The sequence below is a fragment of the Dermacentor silvarum genome, chromosome 10, assembly GCF_013339745.2.
Source record: "Dermacentor silvarum isolate Dsil-2018 chromosome 10, BIME_Dsil_1.4, whole genome shotgun sequence".
Taxonomy (NCBI): domain Eukaryota; kingdom Metazoa; phylum Arthropoda; class Arachnida; order Ixodida; family Ixodidae; genus Dermacentor; species Dermacentor silvarum.
Genome location: NC_051163.1, coordinates 110963706 through 110989170, shown reverse-complemented (window position 1 = coordinate 110989170; position 25465 = coordinate 110963706).

Below are 25465 nucleotides of genomic sequence, written 5' to 3'. Positions count from 1 at the left end.
AGCTTCCTAAATGTGACAGATAGTCGCGTTCAGCAAATGAGCGGAAATCACCAGCAAGAAAGATGCACAAACAGATTGAAACATAGTGGGAGGAAAGACAGAGAAGAGGTCCTGACGTCACTCTGTGACTGCTGAAACTGATGTTTTTTTTTTTTTTTTTTTTTTTTTTTTTTTTTACTTCAAAACCTTGTAGCTGCAGATTCTCCTCTCTTGTTTATGTTTGATGCCCATGTCGCGCTGCGCGGACTTGCGCGCGCCGTAGTGATCCGACCAACGAATCCAGTCGTGGTGTATACCATCGTGATGCCGTTGCCGAAAGGATTAATCACACCGGTGACTTGATGTTCTCGCGAGACCATTTGTGACTGGCGACCAAAAAGCGACTGAAGGTGACCGATGCTCACACCGGCAAGCCCGGCAGAGCGCGACCTGCGAGTCGCAATCCCGGAGATTATCATTCTCAGCGAGGACTCTAGGAATATACGCAGTTGGCGCGCACTTCGCTGGCACTATGTTCGCTGGTTGCGCGTTCTGGCAACAGCCATCGATTTTGATTCGAGCGAAGGGGAAGGCGTTGTCCATGTGCTGATGCGCTCTGCCGTGGTGTCAGCTGTAGCAGCACGGAAGCCACCGAAGAAAACGCGACGCTGGTGGGTGCACCAGTGCCTCCGCTCGCGAGAAGTGGCCGGCCACGCAAGCCGCCTCCTGCCCGAACTTTGTGCGTATGACAACGAGTGTTATCGAAACGAGTGTAATTTCTAGTTAGCATTGCGGTGGGATTCGGTGCATAATATTAAAGCGAAGCTGTTCACTCGCTGTTCACTTTTGGGTGGCGTGCACATCCAAAGGACGGCAGCTGGAAAAAAGGGTTTGTGTTTGTTGTGCTTTCTTTTGCTGCTGTTTAGCTTCCAGCAAACGCCAGCGCGTACATTCGACACGTTGCTGGAACTTCCTGCGTCCCAGCATCACAAAGCAAGACACCAATTACAGGCCATGCCTGTAATTGGTGGTGGTGGTGGTGGTGGCGTGGACATTTTTGGCGTGACGCAGGACGACGCCGGACGCCGGACTTTCGGCGCGGCGATGATTGGTTGAGCAGCTTTCCGACCCCGGTCGCGCGACTGAGAAATCGAGCAGCGAGCGACTGGCCCAAAACAGCCGACTTTCGAGAAAAGCAACAATTTGCGACTGGTCGCCTTGCGACCAACTTGGTCGCGCGACCGTTGTCAGTCGCCGGTGTGAATGAGCCTTAAATCATTTCGTCCGAGTACTGTGCTCTAGCATGGAAAAGAGTTCATAATGAGCTCCACGAATTATACCGTGAGGCCGGTCACCTCTATTTTTGCCCGCTTTGTGCATTTTATTGCGCAAAATAAGTTTGTGCATTCTCGCAGCACCGCGAGAATGCACAGTCGACGACCGGCAGCACACTTTATGCACATCACGACAACTAGAGCTATGGCTAGCCCATCTGCAGTTTATGAAAACAAACACGCACGCCGGTCGTGGCAGTATGCGAATCATTTTGCTTTATTGAACAAGTTCCAGGTGGCCACGTACCGCGGAGATGTGACGAGCCACAACGCGCCAACGAGGAGGCCAGCAGAAGAGAAAGTCGTAACGCGTTCATATACCCTGACTGCGACCTGAGGTATGCAGTTCTCACGGTAAGGGAAGCTTCACGGAAACAAAGTTCTGTGGTAGCCGCCGCGCGGTGCCGAACAGCACGCACATATGCGTGAGGCTAGCGCGTCGACCGGGCCTACGTGCAACCACCAGGCCGTTTGAAGTGCACGTAGGCGTACGTTCTTCTGTCGAGCCGTGTGCCCTCTTGCACCGCATCCGGCAACCTTCACTTCCCTGTGCACCTCAGACACACAGATATCTGCCGTAAGGAGGGTTCGTCCCTCAATTACTCACAACAACCAGTTCTTTTCCATTCTTTCATGGATGTTTTGTGTGCCACAAATGCATCGTCCGCTGTCAAAAACAGGAACTCTGCACAGCTGTCACTGACCTGCAGGGCGTTTACTGTACATATTCCGAAGCACAGCGATTTCAGTCTGTGACGATGCGTTAGGATGAATCCACCGAAAACTGCAAATATACTCCCAGATTGTCCTCTGTCCGTGGGGTGGTACGTGGTGCACGGCGTCGCATGTACGTTCGTTTCACGCCTAATAATTATTTCATTCCCACCTGGTCACAACAACAGCCGGGAGAGCGCGGTCAAGATTAACACAACGCAACTAAGCTCGGAGACTAACGTAAACCTGCTCAAACGACGCATTTGTCACGGTACGAGACCCACGGAGCAGTACACGCATGAGCACACAACACCATAACACAACCACCATTGTGCCCGACAGCATGGACGGTACAGCGAAAAAGAGCACGTCACTTCCTCCACACTTCTCTCCGAGCGCACGGACTGGGTAGGGCCTCCACTCAGTTATTATTGCGATAGCAATTATATGGACACTCCAGGTGCTTTTCTGCCGTCGTCGTCGCCGTGAGGTTCCGTATAAAGTCCACGGCCGATAAAATCATCACCGCGCACCGTATGCTCTATGTGCGAGTGAAAACGTAACACCTGCTCGATCTGGGCCGCGAGTGCATTCACAGGTTTTCGATGCAGTCGTTGCAGGTTAAACTTGTGGCGTATGCAGCCGATTTAGCTGTGGGTTGCATAAGCAAGTAAAGCATTTTAGAATACGTACACATGGCTAAAGAGTTTGGTAACATCACGGGTAGTCGCTAAACTGGGCAAGTGTATTGGCATTTGGTAAGGGGAACGGCCGTCGACTCCTGCCATGTTCGCCAATAAATGGAGCACGAGAGCTGCAAATTACTTCATATTGGCTTTCTCGATGCGTACAGACAAAGTAACGACTACTAGCGGTAACAAGATCTGTGCGCGACAATGCAGACACATGGAAAACCAACCACCTCTCTATATTTGCAAGGTCAGCCCTGTGTAGATTTTTTTACATCGAAGCTAGAAGCTGTTAATGCGAATGGAGACGCTCAAAGAAGATGTTCACTCTCGTGTTGATCGCAAGCGATTGAATGATTCATTTGCCGCTTTTTGTGCCTGGGGCGAGACTAGCAAAATGAAGAATAGTTTCAAGAAAACTATGGTTTTGTCATATATAAAACGCGGCGCCTGCAATTGCAGCTTATTCTTTAATGGATCATCTCTAAACAGTTTCCTAATATAAATATCTTGGGTTTTTCACATTCTCTCACGGTCGACACACATTGTTTCGACATGTTCCAATGCCTCAAAACAACTTGGATATTTCGGTTGCATTTTGCAGAATGCTCCAAAATAAACAAAGCTCTTAAAGTACAAAACTCTTGATCATCCCATTCTCGAATATGCAACTACGATATGGACACCTCAAAGACAGTCTACCAGTGTCATCGCTCTTTGGATATTTCCTTCTTTCATCAAGCCATATTCCATGCGCAACTTTCTTAAACTTAGGCTCATCTCTGAGTAGTGACGCGCACAGATACCTTGAAATACAGTTTCTTTCCCCGCACTATCGAACTGTGGAATTCTATACCTGGCTGCATTCGTTCATTTCCTGTAAAGGAATTTGAATGTGCTTTGTTTGAAAATGTGTTGTGAATCTGCTTAGTTCAGTTTCTGTTTCAGTATATGAAGATAATGTTCGTGTTTCGTTGCTCTTGGTATTGAAAGTGCTTTTTTTTTCAGTGTTTTTACGGCTGTATTATTATTCTAAAGATTTTAATTTTGGAAGAGTTATAACCTTATTACACGGGCACTTGCAACGGCCGATAATGCAAACGGCAGTTGAATGCTGCAACTGCCGTGGGAACTGAACGGTGGTGGCTGTGCTCACACGGTACTGTCCATGTTCAGTTGCGTATGAGCGATTTGTCACATGACTCAACGAACGATTCAAGGTCGATCCAAATAGGTCGCAAAGCTTCGGGCGAAAAGCGGTTCAGAACGAACTGTCACCGACATCAGCAAGGGTGCTTATGGGAGCAGCGATTGAATCTCGACTATGTTTGGAGGGAACAAACATGCGGAAAGAAAAAAGCGTATTTTAATGAAAGCGAGACATCGTTAGATTCATTCAACTAAAATAAAATTCCTAATCAATTTTTGTAGCAAGAGCTACATTGGCCGTATTCTCGCCGTTTTGCTGTGGCCGGTGTCCACACCGCGAGCTGCGCCATTGCCTAGCAACCGCCGCAGCTGGCACCAGCGTTGCATCGCCGGAGGAGCCGGCGTTGCATCGTATATATAGAAGGGGCAGCTCGGGGGGATTCGTCGGCAGATATGGAAAGTGAGTCGGAGAGACTGAAAGAAGCCAGACTTCGTCGTCGCAACGAATACAAGAGGAGGCAGCGAGCCGAGGAGACTGAGGAAGAACGAGCCGCACGCCTCGATAAGCGTCGTACGTACGAAGCGGCCAGGCGAGTGCATTCAGATGAGGATGGTTCATTGTCTAGTTCAGCATCTCGTGCCAGGGCCGCGGATCAACTGACGGAATGAAACCAGGGCCGCGATTTTGTAGCGATGCCTTATCACTTATTTTACACTAGTCTTATCATCCACCGCTCACGGCCGGCTGATCCCGTTGTTAACGCGAGCGGACCGTCGCTCTGACCACTGACAAAGCACGCATCGCGCGAAAAGGCGTTATTACTTTAAAGGCATCGCTACAAAATACCGGCCCTGGGCCGGTATTTTGTATCGTCCGCCCGGCTTGCGTCTCCCGGTTGCGCACCACGAGGCCTTGTTGTCTGAAAAAAGGGCCGGACTGCAAGCAGTGCGCATTCAGAACGCGTCGATCAAGAAACGGAAGGTGGCCGAGAGGTGATGTCGCAGGCGCGCCGCACTCGTGGTGGCGATGTCTGCCAGGCAAAGGAGTGTGTGGACGGTTTCCAGACCACCGTCGTGGTATGACAGTGCTTGCCTTTCTGGAAAAAAAAGTACCGATGACAGTCACTTCATTATGTCGTAAGAAATAGACACGAACTTTTTCAGCACATGTCGGTTAAAACCACTGTAATAAATTTATCGTAACTTACTTGTGAGCTTGGGCCAAGTTTTTCATTCTGTGCTTGATTTGCTTCACTGTGACGCACACAGCCTGTCCACAATCCTCATTTGCGAGCTCGTTGAAGAATGCCGTCATCCGTGCGTATACGGGCGCTTTGTGTTTTAACGCGATAGCGTGTAGGGCCCCGTGTCGCAGAAAATCCAGCGTCGGCGTTTGCGTGGGCGTTGGCGTCGGCATTGGCGCCCGCGGCCGAGAAAATCATCCCCAACCACGTTTAGGTATGCCACACTATTCTATCATTAATGTTGCTCATACCTTGTCTTGCATTCTTGGCAAAGTTGTTCTGCAGAATTTTGAGAATGACAATCCACAAACGAATGTCATTAAACAAAACACCTACAGCGCATGCCTTTTATGTTAAGTTTTCTCAGACTGAAATATTAAAAGTGCGAAACAGATACGCAAACCAGAAGATGATGTAATTTCTTTGGCGCGGTTATGCACTATCTCCGGGATCGGCCCACGCAAGAGGCCGCGTTTTGACCAGAAAGCTCGCCTACGTGCATGGCGTTCGCCGCCAGTGTTTGCCAGTAACCATTATGGTTGCATAAGCTGCAGTAGTCGGGAACCATGAGTAGGAGTCAGATCTTTGAATGCTATCGGGTTCCACTCTTAAAAGCGAAACTTAAGCATCCTCCCAATTTTTGGAGCCCGCAGTTGGGACAGGTGGTCTAGACACAAGTTAATTAGCAAATGCGTAAGCGACGATGTCCACCCGAAGCGCTCTTGCGGTAGAGCGGTCGCCTGCAGCGGGGACACGTTGTAGCTGGGGGCTGCCATCTTGCCGAACTGACAACGGAGCGGGCGGAAACAGCCGCGGAACGGATACAGGCGAGCTCCGTTGGTGTCGATTATCGTTGGGTCACAGAGAAACATACTTACATAAAGAGCGGACACTCGAGCCGTTTCGCGGCCGAGCAAGGGTTTGACCATCCGTCAGACGGCGTAGCGATGTCTGCTTCCACTTCACCTCAAAGGCAGACAGCTTATCATACATCCACTACGTTGCGTCCCCGCGTATCGTCTCCATAGAGACGTTGATGCTGCGCCGGTCATGTGCCGCTGGTTACGCACACCCCACCGCGCTTTTCAACTCGTCGCCTCGCTTTTGCGGTAAGGTGTTTCCTTTTGTGTGCGGAAATAATTTAGCTGTTTCTTGCATTAAGAACATTATTAGCAAGACGCTTGTTATGCTGGGTGAGCGCATTTTGCATTGGTAGCTTAGAATATGAGCCGTGGCGTCCATTTACCATGCAGCCACCCCTTTGTTTTTGCATCTGTCTTTTGCGGAAGAGCATGTGCATCACTTCCGACGAGTAATTTTTCAAAAGTCACTCGCAACATGTTCGTTTTAAAGCACAGAATTCGTTATCCGTGGCTCACCCGTATGGCGCGGCTCGAGCGTTTTGTGAAGGCTGTTTACCTCACTATATATGCATAATGCGTGTGCCTGCGCTGGTTCGCAAGAGCCAGCTTTCTTCACGCGTTGCTTGTCATTGCTAAAACATTCTTGTGGTGGTCTGTGCGTTTGTCTTTATCAAATGTGTGATCCGGTATTTTTTCTGTACAATTCCCGATGTAAACAAGAAAAATAAACTTTTTTTGCATGAGACCACTGCTTCCTTTTGTGTGCAACTGGGAAAAGCGGCTCAAGAACGGCAAAAAAATTGCAATCAAAACAGCTCTGATTGCACTATTCTTTCAATCTTCATGAGGTTATTCAGCCTTGCTTAGATTCTTGGAGAAGCTTGGTGGTTTTTCTAGTAAAAAGGTTGCGATCCGCGAGCTTATTGCGTCTGTTTGTACGGCGTGCTTAAAAATGAAATATTAAAGCTCGTGCGCTGCACTATAGATGACGTAGTTCAGCATTTTAACAGCTAAAGGTAAACCAGAATCGAGAACATTGCTATCGAAACCGAAACCAAAACAGAGCAAAACCACGCGTCCAAAATCTCGGAAGACAAAATTAGTGGTCTGGCCAGCCGCTCGGGGCACTGGCGGCAGCGCAGTACTCGGCTGCAGGGCCCTACGGCAGTGCGACCGCCGTTGGAAACCCAACATAAGCTTCTCTATAGCTGTACTGCAGAATCGTTTGGGTAAGCTCATTTGTAAAATTCATTTCTCTGTCTGCGAAGGGCTTCTGGGGCACGATGCAGGATATTATCTCCAAAGAATTTCGCCACTTCTACCGAACTACCTTTGGCAGGGCTTTCGGTTCGGCGTACCGTGTAAGGTAGTCTGTAGCCCCGACTATCCACTCATTCCCGGATCGATGCTGCCGTCGGAAAGGGAACCAATAAGTTCATCCAGATTTGTTGGAACGGTTGGAAAAGAGGCTGGATTGGTTGTAGCAATCTCGCTGACCTTGTTGGTGGTGCCTTGCGTCGCTAACAGTCGGCATGTATTGACGTAATGGCAACGTCAGTGGTCAAGCGTGGCCAGTAATACTTTTCATATATTTTCACGAGCATACAGGAAAACCCTAGGTGCCTGAATGTCGTATTACCTTGCAGGGCGTGCAGGACTTCTGGCAGCAGGGCTGAAGACACAACGACAAGGTAGTGGAAACATAACTTGTACCACATACATTGGTGGTAGATACCCTCTGACTCAAGATGTGTTTAAAGAGGTCCATGGAAGAGCGGCACATACCCTCTTGTACGTACAGTCATAATCAAAAGTAACGGGCGCTTGCGAGTGCGTGTCAAAATAAAGCCCCTGAAAAAAAAACTGGGGCTTTATGTCGATAAGCGTGTGTTAATTTACATTTGAATTTCACCCACAGCTCATTTCCTCGATGGTTTCATGGGCTTCATGGTCTGTTGCCTGTATATGGTTATGATTTTTTTTAAATCTAGCCCCTCGGTTTCCCTTCTTGTCTCGTTCATTCATAGCGAGGGCCTCGAATCTGGCAACCTTGATGTCGTTAGGTAGCAGACGACGGTTTATTAGCCACGTGCTTGCTCTCCCAAGTCCACATGTTACGTGAAGTCATAGGGCAGAAAAAAAAAGAAGGTTGTGCCACAAACGCCCACCATGGCTCTGAGTGGCGCTGGCTAACATTCCCAGGCCTAGATCTAATGAACGTAAATACCTAAGCTAGTAGGTGAAGTTATGAAAATCGTTTGCATTAATTATATATATATATATATATATATATATATATATATATATATATATATATATATATATATATATTGTCACGTTCTAGGAGAACAGACGACCTGAAGCGTTGAGGCGTTGAGCGTCGAGTCCCTGACCGCCAGCTGAACAAACGCAAAAGCTCAGGCACCCGCGCGTGGATCGGAGTAACTTCGTCTGCCTCTTCGCTGGCGCCCGTCAAAGCAGGTGCCGGCGCATGGCGCGTGGATTAGCGCGCGTCTTCGGCTTTCTAATTATGTCCCACATGTTGCAAGGTGTGGCATTATTCTCCCTCCTCGGAAGAGCATCGACTCGATGCTAAAAGAAGCACACACACTACAGGAAGAACGTAGAAGTACACGCGTGGAAGACACATGCACACACGAACGCTGGCTGACGCGCAGTCATAAAACGCAGGGCAATGTCACTGAGGCAATGATTGTCCACGACAAAAATAAATAAAACAAAAGGAATGGCATGGTCCACAAACTATGGTGGTTATGGAGTGCGGTAAGGTTTCAGCCGCACAACGTGCACAATCTCGGGTAGTGTCTTTCGACGTCGTGTAGGTTGGCTGCCGTCAGGAAGAACCTCGTAGTTGACGTCACTCACTCGCCGCAGCACTTTATAAGGTCCGAAGTACCGGCTGAGAAGTTTCTCGGATAGGCCTTTGCAGCGGACAGGAGTCCAGACCAGAACCCGATCTCCTGGTTGGTACTCAACTTGGCGATGGCGGAGGTTGTAGTGGCGTGTGTCGATGCACTGCTGTTTCTTGATGTTCGTGCGAGCCAGTTGGCGTGCTTCCTCGGCTCGCTGCACGAAGAGCTCGGCGTCTTGGTCAAGACCATCAAAGGTGTCGCATGGAAGCATTGCTTCAAGCATGGTCTGAACTTCACGACCGTAAACAAGGTAGAATGGCGTGAAGCGGGTGGTCTCTTGCGTCGCGGTGTTGTACGCAAACGTTACGTAGGGAAGTACTTCATCCCACGTTTTGTGCTGAACGTCTACGTACATAGAGAGCATGTCAGTCATAGTTTTGTTGAGCCTTTCGGTCAGTCCATTTGTCTGCGGGTGATAGGCAGTCGTCTTTCGATGCGTCGTGTAACTTAATAGGAAGACGTCTTCAATGAGCCGTGCCGTAAATGCCTTTCCTCGGTCGGTAATGACGCACGATGGGGCGCCATGACGCAGTACAATGTTGTTCACAAAAAATTGCGCAACCTCGGAAGCAGTGCCTCGAGGCAGAGCCTTTGCTTCAGCATAGCGCGTCAAATAATCTGTGGCGATGATTATAAACTTGTTTCCCGAAGATGACCGAGGAAACGGGCCCAAGAGATCCATGCCGACTTGGTCAAAAGGTCTTCGAGGTGGGTCAATGGGTTTCAGTAATCCCGCAGGCTTCACAGCTGGCGACTTCCGGCGCTGGCACTCACGACAGGCTTGGACATACCGTTTAACGCAAGTGGCGAGTTTCGGCCAATAGTACGATTTGCGCACTCTAGCAAGGGTTCTGGTGTAGCCTAGGTGGCCAGACGGAGGTTCATCGTGGCAGGCGAACAGAATTTCGGCACGAAGCTCTGCTGGCACGACCAAAAGGTAAGTTTTGTGGCTGGCATCGGAGTTCTTCTTGTACAGTACGCCCTGTCGTAAACAAAAGGACGACAGTCCGCGAGCTAATTGACGGGGCAGAGTGGCGTTGCGGCCTTCTAGATGTTCGATAATAGGCCGCAATTCCTCATCTGCGCGCTGCAGTTGGGACAAATCTGTCACACTTACAGCCCCAAGGAAAGCGCTGTCGTCCTCAATGTCGTTATCAGGAGATTCGACAGGCGCGCGCGACAACGTGTCGGCGTCTTCGTGCGTGCGCCCGGACTTGTATGCGATGGTCACATCGTATTCCTGCAGGCGTAGGCTCCACCGTGCCAGTCGTCCAGAAGGATCCCTCAAGTTTGCGAGCCAGCACAACGAGTGGTGATCTGTCACGACCTTGAATGGGCGGCCGTAAAGGTAAGGCCGAAACTTTGCAAGAGCCCATATGACCGCAAGGCACTCTTTCTCCGTAGTGGTGTAGTTGGACTCCGGGCGCGATAGAGTGCGACTTGCGAAAGCGATAACTCTTTCAACGCCCTCCTGCCGTTGTACGAGTACCGCACCCAAGCCAATGTTACTGGCGTCGGTATGAATTTCTGTCTCCGCCTGTTCGTCAAAGTGTCCAAGAACGGGCGGTGAAGCTAAGCGGTGTCGGAGCTCGGTGAAAGCGGCTTCTTGGTGAGCGCTCCAAGTGAACGGCATATCGTTTCTTGTGAGACGGGTAAGCGGTTCAGCAATCTTCGAAAAATTACTGATAAAGCGCCGATAGTACGCACACAGACCCAGGAAGCGCCGGACACTTTTCTTATCGGTAGGGGTTGGAAAAGCGGCCACAGCAGCAGTTTTGTCGGGATCAGGACGGACGCCTTTCGCGCTGACGACATGACCGAGAAACTTCAGCTCTTGGTAGCCGAAGTGACATTTCTGAGGCTTTAGTGTAAGGTTAGCCGATCGGATTGCCTCGAGTACCTGACGGAGTCGGATAAGATGCTCAGAAAAACTGGCTGAAAAAACGACGACATCATCTAGATACACGAGGCAGCTTTGCCACTTCAGGTCGGCCAGCACAGTGTCCATCATCCGTTGGAAAGTTGCTGGAGCAGAGCAAAGACCGAACGGAAGCACCCGGAACTCGTAAAGACCGTCCGGAGTGACAAAGGCAGTTTTTTCACGGTCCCGCTCGTCGACCTCAATCTGCCAATAGCCGCTTTTTAAGTCAAGAGATGAAAAGTACTTCGCTCGCCGTAGCCGGTCCAGAGAATCATCGATGCGCGGCAACGGGTAAACGTCTTTTTTTGTGACGTTGTTGAGCTTTCGGTAATCAACACAAAAGCGAAGCGTGCCATCCTTCTTCTTGACGAGTACGACCGGTGAAGACCACGGACTGCTTGAAGGCTGGATGACGCCATCGTCAATCATTTCCTTTACTTGTGCTTTGATTGCCTCGCGTTCTTTTTGCGAGACACGATACGGCTGCTGGTGGATAGGACGCGCATCGTCGTAGGTGATTATTCTGTGTTGCGCGATTGGCGTTTGACTAACTTTAGAGGAAGACGCAAAGCATGCCTTGAATTCCGATAATAGTTGTCGCAGTGCCTTCTTTTTCTCCTGCATCAGCTCGTTATTGATGTCAATGCCTGCGAGCGAGGATTCATCGGCGTCGGTTTCCTCAGAAGCGAAGCACTCAATCACGTCCTCCAAGGCTTCAGCGTAGGCGATGGCAGTGCCGCGAAAAAGGTGTCGATGCTCATTGGTAAAATTTGTGAGCAATATTTCAGCCCGGCCATCTCGAAGGTCAATGATGCCTCGTGCCGCGCAAATTCCGAGGTTCAGCAAAAGGGACATGTTGCCTTCTGCTAGGACTTGACCGTTGCGCGCCCCTTCGGATATCACCTGAACCATAACGCTGGAACGAGGCGGTATAGTTACGCTGTCGTCGGAAACGCGAAGTCCGGCTCTATGGCGGCAGGCATCATCTTGTGCCGTAGCGTTCCTCGCAGAGAAAGTGATGTAACGCTTCCTGAGGTCGATGATGGCACCATATTCCCGGAGAAAATCCATTCCAAGAATTAAATCACGGGAACATTCACGCAGGACAATGCAGCTAGCGAGAAACGTGCAATTTCGGATTCGTATCCTAACGGTGCTCACGCCAAGCGGTGCGATAACGTGTCCGCCAGCTGTACGAACTTGTGTCCCAGTCCAAGGCATAATAACTTTCTTGAGAAGGCTCGCCAATGTTCCGCTAATAATTGAGTAATCGGCGCCGGTGTCGACTAGCGCACTGACATTTCTCCCGTCGACGAGCACAGGTATGTTCATCGCGAACTTGTCTGCAGGCTGAGGTACACGCGTCGTTAAATCTCCGTCAGGTCGTGGTCGCGTCGCTTGGAGGTCCAAATCTCTGGGTACAGGCGTCGTCGAATCTCCGTCGGGTCGAGGTCGCGTCGCTGGGAGGTCTTCAGCACGTCGCGCGTCAGCGGCCTCGCCTCGGAAGGTCGCTGACGTCAGTTTTCCAGGCGAGGGCTCGGAGACCGTCCCTGCGTCACCCTCGACGTACCTTCGCGACTTGGATAGGATCGCCGCGGTGATGGCGATCGCGACTGGCGTCTTGGTGACTGAGGCGCGCGCTGCTGGGCGATGAACGCTTCAATTTCGGGCGGCCTCTGTCCGAACCGGGGTCGAGGTGAATTGGCAGCCTAACCCTGCAGTCCAAGTTGGCGGTAGTGGCACTCGCGGTATACGTGACCCGCCTCACCACAATGATAACAAAGCGGTCGTCGGTCGGGCATGCGCCAAATGTCCGATTTACGTGTGACAGGGCGGTTGTCGGGAAAGTAAGGCAGCGCCTGTGCCGAGTGGAGGGCAACGGTACATGGCGAAGCTGATGCAGGGATGGAGCGGCTCAGTGTGTCTCCATACGTCTCACGATGGAAATCGGTCGCCGCGAGTGGGGATGTTGCCGATCCGGGGAGACTGCGCCTCAACGCGTCAGCGTATGTCGTGCGCCGAAATTCACTCGCCTGGGGTGTTCTTTCGGGGCGAGGTTGAGGTACCCCGAGTGCATGCTGCACTTCGTCACGCACGATGTCAGCGATGCAGTTGACCGTAGGCTGCTGCGCCCGGTGCAGCTGTTGCAGCTCGTCGCGGACTACCGATCGTATTAGCTCGCGGAGCACTTCAATGTCAGTCGCGAAAGCTCCCAGACCGATGGTTGTCGAAGCAGCATTCACTTGTCGGTCATACTGGTTCGACCGCTGCTGCAGCGCCTTTTCCATAGCAACGGCTTCTGCGAGGAACTCGGTAACCGTCCTCGGCGGGTTACGAACAAGCCCACCGAAGAGCTGTTCTTTGACACCCCGCATCAAATGACGGAGCTTCTTGTCTTCGGGCATGCTAGGGTCGGCTCGCCTGAAGAGACGTGTCATGTCTTCAACGTACATCAGAACACTTTCATTGGGCTTCTGAGCACGCGATTGGAGGGCCCGTTCTGCTCGCTCTCGGCGATCGGGGCTCGAGTACGTGTCCAAGAGCCGCCGACGTAACTCACGCCATGATGTCAGGGCCCCTTCGCGGTTCTGGAACCAGGTGCGAGCACCGTCCTCGAGGCTGAAATACGCATTCTTTAATTTCGCTCGGTCGTCCCACTCGTTGCAATCTGCTACTCGTTCAAAGTCGTCCAGCCAGTCTTCCACGTCTTCATAAAGGTCGCCGTGGAAGGAACGTGGCACTCGCGGGCTCTGCAACGTTAAATGAGTTGGTACTGTCGCCGTACCTTCCACCGCAGCCATTGTGCTCCTGGTTGACGGCACAATCTCAGGGGCCAGTCCCCGAATTCTCCGGCTGGCACGGTGCACTGGTGTAAGCTCCGGTATGGTGCTGATGTTCTTGCTGCTAGGAGGGGTCTGTTGCATAGGTCGAGGGCTACCCAGCACCTCCACCAGAAATGTCACGTTCTAGGAGAACAGACGACCTGAAGCGTTGAGGCGTTGAGCGTCGAGTCCCTGACCGCCAGCTGAACAAACGCAAAAGCTCAGGCACCCGCGCGTGGATCGGGGTAATTTCGTCTGCCTCTTCGCTGGCGCCCGTCAAAGCAGGTGCCGGCGCATGGCGCGTGGATTAGCGCGCATCTTCGGCTTTCTAATTATGTCCCACATGTTGCAAGGTGTGGCAATATATATATATATATATATATATATATCATCATCATCATCAGCCTATATTTATGTCCACTGCAGGACGAAGGCCTCTCCCTGCGATCTCCAATTACCCCTGTCTTGCGCTAGCGTATTCCAACTTGCGCCTGCGAATTTCCTAACCTCATCATCCCACCTGACTTTCTGCCGTCCTCGACTGCGCTTCCCTTCTCTTGGTATCCATTCTGTAACCCTAATGGTCCACCGGTTATCCATCCTACGCATTACATGGCCTGCCCAGCTCCATTTCTTCCGCTTAATGTCAACTAGAATATCGTCTACCCCCGTTTGTTCTCTGATCCACACCGCTCTCTTCCTGTCTCTTAACGTTACTCCTAAGATTTTTCGTTCCATTGCTCTTTGTGCGGTCCTTAACTTGTTCTCGAGCTTCTTTGTTAACCTCCAAGTTTCTGCCCCGTATGTTAGCACCGGTAGAATGCAATGATTGTACACTTTTCTTTTCAACGACAGTGGTAAGCTCCCAGTCAGGATTTGGCAATGCCTGCCGTATGCACTCCAACCTAATTTTATTCTTCTGTAAATTTCTTTCTCATGATCAGGGTCCCCTGTGAGTAATTGACCTAGATAAACATATTCCTTTACAGATTCTAGAGGCTGACTGGCGATCCTGAATTCTTGTTCCCTTGCCAGGCTATTGAACATTATTTTTGTCTTCTGCATATTCATCTTCAACCCAATTCTTGCACTTTCTCGATGAAGGTCCTCAATCATTTGTTGTAATTCCTCTCTCTCTCTCTCTCTCTATATATATATATATATATATATATATATATATATATTGTTACGGCCTCGGGAGAGGGTTAAGGGAGCGTTTACTGATTGAGACACAAAGATGTGGCTCATTGGGCTATGCTGGCTGGAGTCAATCGTAGGAGCAACGTCGTCTTCTTCTTTCTCCTCCCTCGCTCCCCTCACTTTTCACTGGCAGTGACATGGTGTAACATTCCTCCTCTCCCAGACGGAGCCCGCCGGGCAAGTCACTCCAGCTTCCTTCGTGTGAACGGCTTCAAGCGGGCAACATGAGTCACCTCAGTCTTGCATGAACGACGGCCATTTGAAGTGAGACGTGGATTGTGTAGTTCACCTCGCTTAGACGATCGAGGATAACGTATGGTCCGGCATAGTCTGCAAGTAGCTTTTGGCTCAAGCCACGTCGGCGTATTGGAGTCCACAGCCACACGAGGTCACCGGGAACGTAGGTAACATGCTGGTGTTGAATGTCGTAGCGTGTTTTAGAGTGGTCTTGCGCGGCCAATGTACGTAAGCGAGCAGGTCGACGAGCCTCTTCTGCACGACACAATGTCTCTGCGATAGACAAATCGTCATGGATCACAAAAGGAAAGATAGTGTGCGAGGTTGGCGAGGTTGGCGCGCGTAAAGACGGAAGAAAGGGCTGAAACCGGTCGTTTCGTGTTTCAGCAGAGTTGAAAGCGTACGTCACGAACGGTAATACTTCATCCCAGTTCTTGCGGTCCGAAGCAACGTACATTGATCAACATGTTGATCAAAGTTTGGTTTGTGTGTTCGGTGAGACCATTAGTTTGTGGATGATAAGCTGTTGAGTGTCGGAACTTGGAGGCACACGAACGTAGCAATTCTTCCAAAACATCGGCAATAAATTGGCGACCACGGTCACTTATTATCATGCGAGGTGGCCCGTGTCGGAGTATGATTGAATGCAGCATAAAATCAGAAACCTGCGCAGCAGTAGCGGAGGAAATGGCTGCGATTTCACAATATCGCGTCAGGTAGTCGGCACAGACAATTAGCCACCGGTTTCCTCTTGAAGAGCGCGGAAACTGCCCGATCAGGTCTATGCCAACTTTTTCAAAAGGGGAACTGGGGGGCTCTACTGGCTGTAGGTGACCGACTGGAGCTGACTTAGGTCGCTTGTGGCTCTGACACTGTGTACAATTGGCCACATAGGTGTCAATAGTTTTGCGCATTTGAGGCCAGTAGAATCGTTCCTTTGTGCGACTAAGTGTTCGCGCGGTCCCTAAGTGACCAGAGGTCGGGTCATCGTGCATAACGCACAGAACAGATGTTTGAAGAGACTGCGGAACCACCAATAGAAAACGGGCACCCGTCGTTGATAAGTTCCTCTTGTAAAGAAGACCATCTCGGACTTCGGATTCGGACTTCGGAATCGGCCTTCGGATATAGGCCCCTGTGTGGCAGAGAAAAAAGCGTTCAAGCTTGGGTCTTTGCGCTGCTCTGCGGCGAATGTCAAGGCATCGGGAAAGTCAGGCGACAGCGAAGTGATAAGGTGGTCAAAGTTGTCGGCTTCACTGTCCGTTGTACGTTGTGGCATCCTAGAAAGGCAATCCGCGTCAGTGTGTCAACGACCACTCTTGTACGAAATAGTAAACACATATTCCTGCAGACGAAGGGCCCATCGCGCGAGGTGACCGGATGGGTCACGAAGATTGACCAGCCAGCACAGAGAATGGTGATCTGTGACGATGGTGAACCATATACGTACGAGCGAAACCGCTGCACGGCAAATACTACCGCTAGGCATTCTTGTTCCGTCACAGTGTAGTTGCGTTCCGGCTTGCTTAAAGAACGGCTTGCGTACGCGACGACATGCTCTTTGTTTCTAGAGCGCTGAACGAGAACGGCACCGATGCCGACGCCACTTGCGTCTGTGTGAATCTCCGTTGGAGACGAAGGAGCGAAGTGGCGAAGTTAACAAAAACTTCAGCTGGCGAAAAGCGGCCTCAAACTCAGGAGTCCACTGAAACTGAGTGTTCTCACGCAGAAGATTCGTCAGGGGTTGAGCGACATCCGCGAAACCGGGTATGAACCGCCGGAAATATGAGCAGAGGCCTACGAAGCTACTAAGCTGTTTGACAGATTCAGGTTGCTCGAATGATTCAACGGCTGCCGTCTTCTGTGTGTCTGGTCTAATTCCATCTTTATCGACGAGGTGTCCTAACACCACTGTTGGGCGCTCGCCAAAATGACATTTCTTTGAATTCAGCTGAAGATCAGCTTTTTCGATACAGTCGCGTACAATATTCAGACGAATGTTGTGCTCCTGAAATGTGCGTCCAAAAATTACGACATCATCAAGGTAGCACATGCAAATCTGCCATTTTCAACCACGCAGAATAGTGTCCATGAACCTTTCGAATGTAGCTGGTGCATTGCACAATCCAAACGGCCATGACGTTGAATTCGTACAGCCCATCCGGCGTAACGAATGCCGTTTTTTCCTTGTCATCTGGGCGCATCGTAATTTGCCAATAACCGGCTCTCAGATCCACAGAAGAAAAGTAGGAAGCGGAGTGTAGGCAGTCGATGGCGTCAATTAATACGGGGCAGCGGGTAGACGTCTTTCTTGGTTACGGAATTCAGTCGGCGATAGTGAACGCAGAATCTCCACGTACCATCTTTCTTCTTCACAAGAATGACGGGAGCGGCCCAGGGACTCGCGGATTCTTGAATTATTCCCTTTCCTAGCATCTCTTGCACTTGCTCGTTGATGATGTTGCGCTCAGATGGTGATACCCTGTAAGGTTTCTGCCGTACGGGATGCGCTGAAGCGGTGTTGATCCGATGACGTGTTCGAGACTCTGGAATTAAAGGCATTTTGCCGCTTTTTGAAAAGTCGAACACTTTCAAGTGCTTGGAGAGAACGCCCAGGAGTGTGTCACGTTCGCTTTGGCTGAGCGACTTGCTGATCATTTGTAGAAGCTGTGAATCGGCTGAACCTTGAGAACCGAGATGTTCATTCTCTCCTGTAGCATCAACAAGTTCAACCAGCGTCGTAGAGGATTCTGGTTTGAAGACAGCGAGTTTCATGCCACGAGGCAAAACTGCAGGCTCCATTGAACTGTTGATTGTCCACACACCTGCGCGGTCCCTCAACTACAGACACCACGCGATGGGGAACTAAAATGTTCTTTTTTCACACAGGTCGCATGAATCGGTTCAAGCGTCGCGTCGAACATGGCAAGGTCGTTACTAGAGCAGTATACTGGAACGCACACAGCAGAGAAGGCAGGAACGGCCGTGTCCTCGGAGACAAAAAAGATGCATTCATCGCGGGCTGAATTTTCCAATAGTGCAGCTGGGAAACTACCATGCACGGAAAGGTGCCCACTTCTACAGTCAACAGTTGCTCCACACTCCCGCAAAAAATCGATTCCCAAAATAACGTCATGCATCGATCGTGCAATAACCGCGAATTCTGTGGGAAACACCCTGCCGCACAAAGACACGTCCACAGTGGAAACTCCCACCGGACACAACGCATCACCGCTCACACCAGGGAATGTCGCACCATGGCTTATACAAAACATAACTTTCAGTCCAAGAAGGTTTTTAAAATTCACACTCATTACAGAAATTGTCGCGCCTGTATCCACAAGTGCCATGGTAGGTACGCCATCAACAAGTAGATGAACTTTGTTCTACAGCATAAACACTGACGGGGGTATATCTGTCGAAAGTGTCTGGTATCTTGCGGCCTCACCCCCATTCGCCGCGCCGACTAGTTTTCCGGCGGCGGTGACTGCATGCGTCGCCGCGGCGATGGGGATCGTCGAGCACGTGGGGCTGCTGGCGGCGTTAAGCTTCGATCAGAGGCCGGTGAGGGGTAGCGTAAACTGGTGGGCGTGCGTGGCGGCCGTGGCGTAGAGAACGGGTGGTCGAAAGGCTGGGGAGTCATGAGCAAGGGATCTCGCTGGTATGTAGGGGGGTTGTTACAAAAACGCGAGATGTGACCCGGGACGCCGCAGCTGTAACAGACCGGCGGAGGTCGACACACCCGTGGCAGCTCGGAGTGACCAGTCCTGTCAGAAGGCATTGGGTAGCAGTATTGCTCTTCATGGGGACGGTAGCCAGCCGACGTTCGTTGAGTGAAAGGAGGTGAGTGAAAACGCCGTTCGTAATTGGAGGCTGTCCGATCGGAGTATTCATGTGATCGCAGTGTGCCTTGGCATTCATCGACGTCTGCTGCGTTAACTGATGGCTGCCATGGGGCCGGAGCGGCTCGCGTTCGCGCGCGTGCTGTCTCTCTTGCATAGCCGTCCTGAAAGGCGCTGGGGCAATGAGAGATTTGCAGACATCGAAGCAATTCTTCCCGTACAATCTGGCGTATTGTCGACGAGAGGTCGTTAGGCGACACAGTGTCGACACTAGCCACCGTTGGGACGTTTGACAGACGGCCAAATTTCGGAGCTATCCGTCGCATCTTCAGTGTTTCGAATGTGCGACAGTGCTGCATCACGTCAGACACGGAATTCAGGTTTTCTTTGCCAATCAAGAAATTGTACACGTCTTCGGCTATCCCCTTCAGAACGTGTTCAACCTTCAGTCATCCTAGGATTCACTATCTTGCATAGCTTCAAAATTTCTTCTATATATGTGGTACATGTGTCCCCTGGAAGATGTGTCCTCTGAGCCAATGTCTGCTCCGCTCGCTTTTCTTCGCGTTAGAATCGCCGAAGCACTTCTGTACTTCCTCAACAAAACGATTCCAAGTGGTGAACATGTCCTCGTGGTTTTCATATCACATTAGAATAGTGTTCGTCAGTGAAAATACATGACCGAGTTGCGCTGTCGAGTCCCAGCTGTTGCTTCTGCTCACCCGCTTATAGTTCTTGAGCCACTCGCCAATGTCTTCGCCTGAGGTCCCGCCAAAGTTTGGCGGCACTTGGTAGTACGGCCAGGGACCCGTAGGAACCGTAGGAGTTGTCCCCGATGCATCAGAGGTCTAGAGTTGGCACATCATCTCGATCGGCGAAGGCGGAAGTCCGGCAAGGCGGCGGCTGCGGCGAAGATCAGGGAGTGGAGCTTCCGTCGTTGGTTTCGTATTACCCAGCACCGTCCACCAATCTGTTACGGCCTGGGGAGAGGGTTCAGGGAGCGTTTAACGATTAAGGCACAAAGATGTAGCTCATTGGGCTATGCTGGCTCGTGTCAATCGTAGGAGCAACGTCGTCTTCCTCTTTCTCTTCTCTCGCTTCCCTCACTTTTCACTGGCAGTGACACGGCGTAACAATATATACAGGGTGTTCAAAATGAAGCTTTATGGAATTTTTAAAAAATGCCTACGGCAGGTAGCATAATTCTTATCGTTGGGCTGGGTTATTCGAAGAGGTGGACATTAGTAGCAGGAGAAATCAAAACACACATTCAACTCATGAATAAAAGTTTACTAATAACCTTCTTAGTTAATTATTTTGCGACACATTGCAATTTACGAAATGTTGCCAGTGAGCCTGTCAGGCGTATTCACTCGGAATTAATTGCCAGAAGGGGATATGCACCATCAAACTAGCCGTAGAAATGCACTTACAAGCTTTTTTACCAAAATGCTGCTTTATATATTCAAGCACAAAAGTAACTAGAACGCCCTTGTATTTCGTCCCACACTTTGGGAAATAATATCTCGTAACTGGTGCCATCCTGGAAATTAATTTCAAGTGGATGCGTCGTGCAAGCTCACTAGCTACAATTGTTTATTGCAATATATTATTACAGTCAATGTAGCCGCATCAGTAAAAGAGGAGGAGTGAGAGCGGAGAAGAAGAGGAAGAGAACGTTTTTTTGCTCGCCCTGAGGCCTGTTCAATAAACACCGTTTGTCTCGCGTCGTAACAGTTTTTGGTGAAAGGTGCTGGGTACTTGAAGTAACGACGGACCCGGAGCCATTTATTCTTCGCCGGAGTCGTCGCCTCGCCGCACTACCCCCTTCGCCTGTTAACATGACCAACGAAGGAGACGCTCGGGGACCGATACCTGCCGCTCCAGGATCAATGCCTGCTGGTACGTGGCGCTACTACCGAGAACCTCGGGTTTTCGCCGGGAGAGCAGGTGTAGATGTAGAAGAATTGCTCAGACATTACCAACGGGTAAGCAAGTCCAACGACTGGGATACCACCGACCAACTAAACAACGTTGTCTTCGCTCTCACTGACACTACCCTGATGTGGTTTGAGAACCACGAAGAATTATTAACGTGGGAACGTTTCGTTCATGACCTAAAGGAATGCTTTGGCGACTCGGACACAAAAAAGAAACGCGCAGAGCACACCCTCGCACAGAAAGCACAGCCACCAGGTGAGACTTGCACTGCCTACATCGAAGAGATCTTGAAATTGTGCAAGCAAGCCAACGCAAGAATGTCCGAGGAAGACAAGGTTGGGCACCTGCTCAAGGGCATAGCAGAGGATGTGTACAATTTTCTGATCGGCAAGGACAGTCTCGCTTCAGTGTCTGATGTCATGAAGCACTGAAGCACTCATGAGGCGCTGACGATGCGCCGAATAACGCCAAAGTTTGGCCGATTGGCCAATGTTACCACTGTGGCCAGCATCGATATGAGCTCTTCATTTGACTTGGCGTCGACCATACGACAGATCGTCCGCGAAGAGCTGGACAGGCACACCGAGACGACACGTCGCCTGCCTGATGTCTCTGATGCCTCCCTTTCGCAAGCCCCGGCGACTTCTCCACCTTTGAATGGATGGAAACTGTCGGTCAACGTCGCGGATGTATCAGAGTACCCACACGCACCGGCATCGAGAGGCGACTACTCTTCGGATACCCGATTCGAACCTCGCCCTCGTTACGCACGTTCCTCTGGACGCCCCACCACTGGCAATGCTCCGTGTTAAGACCCAGTCATTCGTCCTAGGCGTGTAGACGTGTCTGACAGCTCTGAAGACTACCGCAGAAGCCGTCCGCTTCCGACATGCTACGTCTGCAGCGTTCTTGGCCATATATCCCGTTTTTGTCCTCATCGCCAAAGGTCTCCGTACGATAAACTTGCTGCTCCAGCGCCCTACGCCCAATGGCCTTCTATGGCGCAATCGCCTTCTAGCAGCAACTTTTGGCAAGGAAACTTACGGAACCGCTCACCTGCCTCCGATCGTAGCGTGACGCCACCTCCTGTTCCTCGATTGCACCGGTCTCCTTCACCACGGCGTCGTTCAAGATCACCACAGCCGTAAAACTAGAGAGCGCGGCCAATGGAGGTGAGGTCGCTGGAGATTCGCTGCTGAAAGATATGCCTCCGCCTGTGTTTATGTTGAAGAACAAAGTGAAAGTCCTCGTTGATGGTGTGTCTACATTGGCGTTAGTGGACACAGGTGTTGTTGTCTCTGTGATGAGTCTCGCTTTCCAAGTGTTATTAGGTCGCAAAGTGGTATTTCAATGGAACCAAGTGGCAACATTTTGTGGCGTGAGCGGGGATTCGTTGCGGCCTGTTGGTTTTTGCACTGCACAAGTGTCACTGGGTGGTAGAGTTTTCACGACTGAATTTACAATCCTCCCCCGTTCCTCACATGATGTTATATTAGGTATTGATTTCCTACAGATGTGCGGTGCCACCGTTGATTGCCGAACAGGGGAGATGTTTGTGGGTGGTGACATTTCTTACGAGCTCATGCAGGATGCTCCAAACGAGGATGGCGCATTTCATGCCTGTGAGGACGCTCTCGTGTCTGCTTTGTCAGCTGTGTGTGTGCCGGTGGGCTGCGCTACTACCACTCATCGGGCCTTCGACCTCACAGTAGAGCCGGCGTACTTACCGTGCATGAAGAAGAACATCTTTCTGCCACATTGCCTTGTGTCTGTTGCTCAGCGGCGCTCCAAATTATGGGTTGTCAACCCTTCAGGCGAAAACTTAGTAGTACCTGCTGGCATGAAGCTTGCTTCCTTCAAAGAGCACAGATCGACGCCAGTCGCCGTGCTCGCAGATGCTCCACATACACGAGTTGACGTCTGCTCAGAAGACTCGAAGATTCTGCCGATGATCAGCAAGTCGATCAGCATGGACGAGCGCCGTACATTCGTGAACGTCCTGACTAAACACTTAAGCATCTTCGACTTCGCCCAGGGGGATAACGCGCCCTCCATTCCTGCGTCTCGAACCAAGCACAGAATTAACACGGGGTCGGCGCAGCCTGTTCGACAGAAACCCTATAGAGTGTCACCGTCAGAGCGACAGGTTATCGACGAACAGGTTCAAGAAATGCTACAGAAAGGAGTAATTCAGAAATCATCTAGTCCGTGGGCTGCTCCAGTTATACTTGTGAAAAATAAAGATACTAGGAGATTTTGTGTGGACTACTGCCGTCTCAATTCCATTACCAAGAAAGACGTTTACCCTCTTCCAAGGATTAATGACGCATTGGATTGCCTTCATTCAGCATCCTACTTTTCTTTTGTAGATTTGCGATCGGGGTACTGGCAAATCCCAATGCACCCGGCGGATAAAGAAAAAAACTGCCTTTAAACCCCGGATGGCCTTTTTGAGTTCAACGTCATGCCGTTTGGGCTTTGCAATGCACCCGCGACTTTCGAAAGATTTATGGACGCCATTCTTCGAGGCCTCAAATGGCATATTTGCATGTGTTACCTAGACGACGTTGTCATCTTTGGAAGCACTTTTGAAGAGCACAACAGGCACCTGGAAGTCGTCTTAGACTGCATCGAACACGCCGGCCTAGTACTCAGTTCTAAGAAATGTCACTTCGGTGAGCGGCAGACATTGGTGCTTGGCCATCTTGTAGACGAGGATGGTATCAGGCCTGACCCACAAAAGACAGCAGCTGTTGAAGCGTTTAACACTCCTCGGTCTGTTAAAGAGCTTCGTAGTTTCCTAGGCCTCTGCTCTCATTTCCGCCGATTTATACCTACTTTTGCCGATGTCGCCTATCCCCTGACTTGTCTTCTGCATAAGGACGCCGGTTTTGAGTGGACTCCCGAGTGCGACGCTTCTTTTCGTCAACTGAAGTTTTTACTGACGACGGGTCCCATCCTTCGGCATTTCGATCCAGCTGCACCAACAGAGATCCACACCGATGCGAGTGGCGTGGGGGTCGGTGGAGTCCTCGTTCAGCGATGCGGCCGGAACGAGCATGTCATCGCTTATGCGAGTCGTACGTTAAGTAAGCCTGAACGCAATTACACCGTTACGGAGCAAGAATGCCTAGCGGTCATTTTTGCTGTGCAACGTTTTCGCTCGTACGTGTATGGACGCCAATTCACAATCGTCACAGATCATCATTCGTTGTGTTGGCTTGTCAATCTTCGTGATCCCTCTGGTCGACTTGCGCGCTGGGCTCTACGTCTCCAGGAGTACAACTTCACAGTTTCATATAAGAGTGGTCGCCGACACGCTGATGCTGACTGCCTTTCGCGAATGCCGCTAAACACCACTATTTGTGATGCCGATAACTTTGATCATTTGATTGCTTCTTTGGCACCTGCATTTCCTGATAAAGAGACCTACGAGAAGGAGCAGCGAGAAGACTTCAGCTTAGAGCCACTTTTCAACGCGCATGACTCCACAACAAGCCGAGGATTTTGTGTTCGTGATGGCCTCCTCTACAAGAGGAATTTCGCAACCACTGGTGCCCGCTTCCTTCTTGTAGTTCCGGAAAAGCTACGCTGCACTATTCTGCAGGTTATGCACGACGATCCTACCTCCGGACGTCTCGGAGCAGCGCGTACATTTCATCGTGCCCAAGAACGGTTTTACTGGCCCCGAATGCGTCGGTCGACTGAAATGTATGTGGCCAGTTGCGCTCAGTGTCAGGCCCACAAACACCTAACTACGACGCCAGCCGGCCTCCTACAACCAGTGACGCCTCCGAGCTCTCCTTTCGAGCAAGTTGGAATTGATCTCATGGGTCCCTTTCCCCGCTCATCGAAAGGGAACCGTTGGATCATCGTATGTGCCGACCATCTGACCCGGTACTGCGAGACGGCTGCTTTGCCATCTGCCACCGCCAGCCAAGTTTCCTTTTTCCTCCTGCATTCGATCATTCTCCGCCACGGCCCTCCTCGAGTAATCATCAGTGACCGCGGCCGCCAGTTCACTGCAGATGTCGTGGAAGAGCTTCGATTATGCGCTTCCAGCTTTCGCCACTCGACACCGTATCACCCGCCAACAAATGGGCTGACCGAGCGTACTAACCGCACACTCGTGAACACGTTGTCCATGTACGTCGCATCGGACCATAAAACTGGGACGACATTTTGCCATTTATTACATACGCTTTTAACACAGCAAAGCACGAGACTACTGGCTACAGCCCGTTTTTCCTACTCTACGCTCGTCCGCCGCGTCACACACTGGACACCATATTTTCTTTCTCCACCCACGACGATCTCACCATCGCCGAGACTCTGTGTCTCGCTGAAGAAGCTCGACGCTTGGCCCGCATACGTACTCTGGCTTCGCAAGAGCGGTCAAAAGCACGGTACAACAGGCACCATAGGAATGTCACCTATTCTCCAGGGGATCTAGTTTGGCTATGGTGTCCGGTGCGCAAACGTGACCTGTGTCAAAAACTTCTTGCCAACTATACTGGCCCGTACGTTATTGTTGACCAGCTCAGTGAAGTGAATTATCGGCTGGCGCGTCTCACCGCAACTGGACGGCGCTCCGCCA